This window comes from Aptenodytes patagonicus, chromosome 2 (assembly GCF_965638725.1).
Source record: "Aptenodytes patagonicus chromosome 2, bAptPat1.pri.cur, whole genome shotgun sequence".
Classification (NCBI taxonomy): domain Eukaryota; kingdom Metazoa; phylum Chordata; class Aves; order Sphenisciformes; family Spheniscidae; genus Aptenodytes; species Aptenodytes patagonicus.
The window spans coordinates 3,372,981-3,379,952 of record NC_134950.1 but is presented as its reverse complement, the minus strand read 5'-3'; positions in this window follow the sequence as shown (position 1 = coordinate 3,379,952).

Sequence of the window (6,972 nt, the reverse complement as noted above, 5' to 3'; positions counted from 1 at the left end):
TGGAATAAAATGAGGGCAGTCTCTTGCCAAACATCCCCAAGCAGAGCCCAAGGTGAGGCAACAGGAGGGTCCTTATGGAAATGGCCAAGTGGGGTTCTCCAGTGTAGTCCAGTGGTCTCAGCGGGTCAGCTGCTTCACTCCTTGATTTTGGGTAGGATTTGAGGTTTTAGAAATGGTGCTGTTGCTTCCTAAACTTCTGAGGGCAGGGACAGCTTCCTACAGCTGTGCATCACATCCAGCCTGATCCCTGCCATCCTGCAGCCTGAGTGTCAGAGGCCACAACACACTGCTGTCACACAGAAAGGGCTTTGCAGATCACCCTGGCTGCACATCTCCAACAGCTCGGAGGGGTGAGATGGGTTCTCACCAGCGATATCCTACCAGGCTCCACACAACCACTTCCTCTTCTTGGCCGCTGTGCAAGGCCACAGGGAGATGCTGTGAGCCCTTGTGAGCTTAGATGCTGCCATTATACCTATCTTCTAACTGAGCTTTCCTAAAAGCTTCAGGATGAAATAAGGAAACTGGTTCTTGGGTGAAAAGCAGCTGTTTCAGGCTCAACCTAAGCAAGACTAGAGCTCAGCTCCTTGGAAGATGCAAAGGCTTTGATGCATGGGCCGATATCTTCTCCTGGTCTCCAGTACCCATACTAACATGGTGCTAAGCCTCAGGAGCCTGCTGAGCAGCTCAATTGCCTTTATGGGCCAGACATGTCTAGGAGTGATGTCAGGCTAATAATAACAGGCTTGACTGTTAATAATAACAGTCTGATCTAGAATCTGATTCATGAAAACAGAAAGAACAGAAATATAATAAATGCCAGTCGATGTGGTTTTATGGAAAAAGGGTCTTGTACCAATTTGATTTCATTCTTTTAGATCGTAAGGTTGGTTCATAAAGATAACTGTATATGCAAGATGCTTGTGAAATATTGGATTTGTACAGCGTGGCATTCCAGTGCGGGAAAAAAGCACCACACATCAGTAGAGCACGTATTAAATGAGCTAAGAGTTGGCTAACTGACAGATCTCAAAAAGTGGTGATCAATGGGGAATCACTAGTGACTGGATCTGTTTCTTTGGAGGAAAATCCTAGGCCCAAAGCCATGCAGCCTTCTCCATCAGTGAGCTGGAAATAAAGGCAAAATTGCTCCTGAAGAAGCTGGGAGGGGAGAAAAATCGGTGGAATGAAGTGGATGAGGACAGACAGCCACAGGGACAGCCCTGATCAGCCCCTGTTGGTAAGAAGCTGTTTCCATGCAGAGTTTAGCCCAGCCAGCTGGAAAAGTTATATCCCCGGGGAAAAGGACCCAGTGGTGGGCTGAGGGATCAAAGTGCGATGGGCTGCAGCTCAACCTCTTCACGGCATGATGGATTGTGTGGCAACAGCCGATGGAGTGAAGCATCTCTTTGCAGGACTTTGCGTTTGGTACGTCTGCATCCTATGATAGAAACACTCTCAATAGAAGACAGATGACAAGTTGAGTAAGAGGTACATGTAGGGAAGTGATTTAAATGCTTTAGATGGAGTCTGAAATTGGGTACAACATATAGTTCTGGTGTCCACACTTCAGAGAGGATACTGAATTGTCTATGGGGGGGAGCATGCAGTCTGGACATAATTCCCTCTACAGCTGTGGACACCTTAACCCTAACAGAAGGAGCTGGAGGAGACAGTTGCAGTGGCAGGAGAAAGTGCATGCCCCAAGGGGAGTATCTCTCTGGAGTCTCTTTCAGTGACCCAGTCTTGCACCCTATGAGCTATAAGATATTCTTTTCTTCTCTGGGATCATCATAGGACTATGGGGTGATTCAGGCTGGAAGGGACCTCAGGAGGTCTCCTGCTCAAAGCAGGGTCAGCTATGAGGTCAGCCCAGTTGCTCATGGCTTTATCCTGAAACCCTCACAGGATGGTGACTGCAGATACAACAGGTTGAGGAGCTGCAACCAGAAGGACTCAACTTTGCTTCTCAGGTATGTCACTTGGCTACAGCTGGGGTAGTTACAGATGTGTCTCATCGCTACCGAGCTGTGTTGTCTCCCTCAATCTAGCAGACTTACAACCCTGAAAGAGCCCCAACATGTTTGGCCCTGGTATTTGGCAGCACTAGGTGAGTTTTCATGATAGCCCTTTATCACAGCCCTTGTTTTGAGTGCTGAGCATCCACCCACCGAAAATGAGTGCCTTGAACTGAGCACCCTGAAACCCGTCTGGCTGTCCTTCTCTGTCACCCACGGCTGCCTAAGTGCTGCAAAACAAGCCGGTGTTGTTTGCCCTAAAGATCAAAGCTCGTTTAAATGCATTGCTTCTCCCTGTCTCCACCTGATATCCAGACAAGATGCCCTGGCGTAGGTGAGTCAGTCCCCGGCTGAAGTCAGCAGCGCTGCCAGCCTCACAGTTATCTCCGTGAGGCGGAGGCAGCTCTTGTGTCGTGCTTCTCCCAGCACTGAGCCGTCAGGTCTCTAATCATCTCCCACCCCCGCTCCTTGGACTGAACCCAGCTTGGCTGTGACACGTCCCTGGAGGCTGCCTGGTTGCTGTGGGAGAGCTGCGCAGCCTCCTCTACTCTGCGAGCCCCAAGGGAGATGTTGCAACAGAAACCAACACCTGCAGCCAGGGAAGGGCATTTTCCACAGCCACTGCTTTTGCAGGGAACTCCCTGGCTGTGTGCAGCACACGTAGCTCTCCAGAGGGATGCGGGAGAGGCCGTCAGTTGAGGTTTTTTTTTTCCTTTTTCTTTTTTTTTAAGGATGTGCTGACAAAGCTCCAGGTGGCTGTTCGGCAGCCACGCTTTCTCCTTGGCTGCTGACGCCGACAGCGAGTGACTCAGCCCTTTCCAGGCTCTGTGCAAGCCTCTTCCCCTCCTGCCACTCAAATGTTTGCTCTCTCTGATGGTTGAAACAAATTCTGCCGTGAGGTCCTGCCCAGTGAGCAGCTCAGGCAGGGCAGCACAGCTCCTTGCTGTGGTCACGTCATGGAGCAGTGATTTTCAGAACCCCATTTCTGAACTGTGGGGGTGGTCGTGTAAGTCTGGGCAAAGAGTTTCTCCTTCTCCTCCTTGCTGTTTGCAGGGAAAGCTCCCAGGGCAAAACCCACCCCTGGCGATCTGCGTCACTGTACCTTTGCCAAGCAGTGCCTAATTCCCCACTTGACTTTTCAGCTACATTTGTTGAGAACATTTTAATTTTCTTCCCAACCCAAGCTCTGCCCTACATTTTCATACCTATGAGCATGGGAGTTTCCAGATACTGCAGTGCAAGTAGGGCAGCACCTCCCACCCTCCTGTGCCTCATGCCCAGGACCCACAGGGTCCCCCAGATCCTGGGGAGAGGTGAGATCTTCGCCCCCGCAGCCTCCCATCGCTGCACAGCCTCTCCCTGATGGTGCACGTCTCCCTGGGCACAGAGGGAAGCTGGAAGACCCCTTTCAGACAGTACAATGTCCTCAGGTGGAGATGTTGCAAAAGGGCGGATCCCAAGCAGGTTGACAGGAACAGTGTTGAGGGCCGCGCTGTGCCCAAGAGCCAGTGTTGGCTGTGACAGCCAGCAGCGGTCCAAAACAAGCAAGGAAAGGTTTCACCATGGCTCAGCACATAGCAAGCAGGGAGCAAGGCAGCCCTCACAGAGCATTTTTTATCCAGTCTCATGAGCCTGGACCGTGGCTGGTCTAGACTTTACTGAAGACCCTGCAACCTTTGCCTCTGTGGCTCTGCAGAGAGCTGACTTTCTGAGGTGGGTTAGTAACATTGACAGGGTGGGCTCTGAGCCATCTCCCAAGGCTTTGGGTATCTCCACCGTGGGTGTCTCTATGTGAGCTGGGTGTCTGGGGACCCTCTGCAGTGGTGGAGCTCTGAAAGAAGTGTCCATGCCAGTATGAGATTGATCCCTCCCAAATCTCCAGTTTTGACTCTTGACTTGATCTCTGTTGACTGGAAAGGGAGCAGGGATGAGACCACACTGTGGGCACCCACCTTGAGCTGGGTGGATCTCACTAATTTTGGCGTTGGCAAGACTGAAGGCACTGAAATACGTGGCTGTGATGGGGCTTGTAGGTACCCACCTCCTCTGCTGAGAAGGGGCTAAGGCACTGCAGACCATGGCACAAGTTGGGAAGAGATCCCAGGACCTGTGAGTGGCCAATTCAGACCTTTCCAGACAACCCCAATTTGATAGGCTTTCATAGTGCTCCTCTTGGGGAGGGCAGGAACGTGTGCATGGAGTGGCAACAGCCTAACACAGAGAGTCGGGGTCTGGCCTGCAAAGGGGTGCATGTTTTTAGGTGATGGAGGGTGAGGAGGAATGCAGGCAGGTAGGAGACAGCGTGTATGGGCAGGAGCACAGGCAGGTGTTTCTCCAGCACACACGCCTGTGTTCAGAAGTCCCCCTGGCCCTCCTGATTGCGAGGTGAGGCAGCAATTAGGCTGATTGAAGGCCCAGTTGCTTATTGCACAACCCTGGAGGCAGTGCCCCTTGCAGCTTAGCGGTTCAAAGCATGTGAGGGGATAAGGATCTGCCTTGCGAGAGCGCTGGGGCAATCCAAGGACAGCTCTGGCCATGCCACCCCACTGTGCTCTGACCTGCAGCCCTCCCCACTTCCAAGCCAGCATCTCGACAAAAAGCCTTCCTGAGCCTACAGCAGCACGAGGGGAGTTTTCTCCCCCCTTCCCCACTTACCCCACCCAACGCCTTGTAATTACTCAGGAGCTCACACAACTGGTGTCAGCTTTCCTTGCTTACCAGCCCGTTCATGCAAGCTCCTGTTCCTCAGCCTCCATGGAGCCTCTGGTCTTGGCCTTCCTGCCTTCGTCACAGGGGGCAGTGTTAAAAACCCAACAGGTTTCATGAGCGAAGCCTGTTTGTGTGTCCGATGGGTGGTCTCTGCCAGTGGTGAAGCACTGAGCAGATCTGCAATGGGTGGGTTGTGTGTAATGTCTCCTCTGGGTGGACTCTTGGGTATCTAACCAAGGTTAGGCCGTGCTCTACTGGACATACCACTTAGGTCTTTCCTTTATCTGCTGTTTTCATTGGTCTTGTAGGAACATGGTGTCATTGGGAGCTCTCATGCTCTGTGGGGTTAAATCAGTCATTGGATTCAAATTCTTGGGGTAGAGAGATAGACAAACGGGCCTTACAAGCCTTGTTGCAAATAGTTTAATCATTGCAACTAATACTGAACCATCAGTCTGGCAGTGGAAGTGTAAGGAAACCTGATCACACTGCTGAATTTGAAGCTGTAATGTCAGTACCCACCTTGCAGCAGCCTTGCAGCAGCTTCTTCTTCAACAATCCACTGGCCCGTGCCCCCCTGCCCTAACCCGGGGCTGAGCTGGTTGAATGTTTTACCCTGGAAGAGCTTTGCTATGGACAACACTCACCGGAGAGGGTCAAAAGCTCCCCCAGATCTGCTGGCTCTCTTGAGCTGTGGTGGTTCCCAAGACCCCACCTCTTCAGCAGCCTGGCTGGTACATTATAGTGCCTGGTTCCTCCAGGAGTCCCAGCTACAGGGCAGGACTGAGGGGTCTGGAGTTGGAACTGGATGGTGAGAGTGGGTGAGTAAAACCCATCCCATGTCTTCCAAATCAGACCTCTTTTCCGAGCAGGCCCTTCCTGCAGAAAACATTGAGTCCAGGTCATTTCAGCCTTCCCCCTCTCCCAGGCAAGGGAAGATATTTTCCCACAGATAACATATGCCAGTTACTGCAGAAATGCTGAGACACCATCTGCCATGTCTCCTAGTGTCCCATGTCCTGCCTAGATCAGTTGCCTCTGCAGTTTTAACTTGCTCAGTTGGTTCTGAGCCTGAAGAGCTAGGCTGGACCACAGCTGACCACAAAGCATTAGTGGGGTTAGGGATAAAAATCACATTACAGAGGTCATCCTCCCATCCTGACCTTGGATGGGACAAAAACGCCTGTCCCGTTCTTAGAAGTCCTCCAAGGGCATGAATACCATGTCCTCCCTCCAAAAGTCCATTTCACCAGCAGAAGGTCTACCCTAATATTCAACCCGGCTCCTCCTTGCTGGTGTGCTCACCAGTCCACCCAGTCTACCTTCCTGGCTGCACTGAGGTCAACATGTCTTGTGTTGCTCAACTGGGAGATGCTGCCCCAAGACCTCAGTCACTGAGCAGCTGCTCTCCACCCAGCAGATTTAGCTGTTAAACTGGTCTGTAACAGGAAAAGCAACAAGGAAGGGAGAAGCAGCCACCAGATCTCCAGCTACAAGATCTTCCTAAACCAGGCGTCCCTGGCAGGTGTGTTTGTGCCGGCGGATGATGCATATTTAGGAGCTGGTCCCTCCCATTGCTGCTTCATGCCAGAGCCCAGAGAGGCTGGTCACAGTCAATCCAGGTATTTGGTGTGTTTCTGGTACAAGGGCTGCCCACTGCATAGGTGGCCTTGAGTGGTCAGGCTCTTGCATGCTATGATTTATTAGCCATGGCCCCTTGGGGGCCCAACCGGGGCCCTCCGTTGGGCAGCTTGTCCAACAGCACCCTACAGCCTTGCTATGGGGTCAGCTCTTTCCATGCGGGATAAAAGGCATCTCTGAGCCTTACAACATCTTTTATCCAACTGCATCAGTTGAGACATGCTGGACACAGGATCAGGGTGTGTGTGGGCTCTGCTTATGCCAATTATTTGGTGATGAGGTGGGTACTTAAAAAACATAACACGCTTTGGTAAGTGAGCAACGCAATTAGCTCGCTCAGCCAAGGCAAGTCAGCTGCTACAGACCAGCTCTGGGATATCCCTGCTGGCAGACCCTCCTCTGGAGAAGACCTCTCTTGGACTGGGAGTAAATGCTGTGGTGATAGTTGTACTCTCTCTGGCAAGGTGCTGGCTCCTGACCCTGCTGTGATCATGGTGGCTATGCTGGAAGTGGGGGCTGCCTGGCCTGGCAATCACTGCTGAAGACCTGCATGATGTTTTGCTAAGTAGGGGCTGGAGATGGACCGTGCAGTGACTATGCTGGA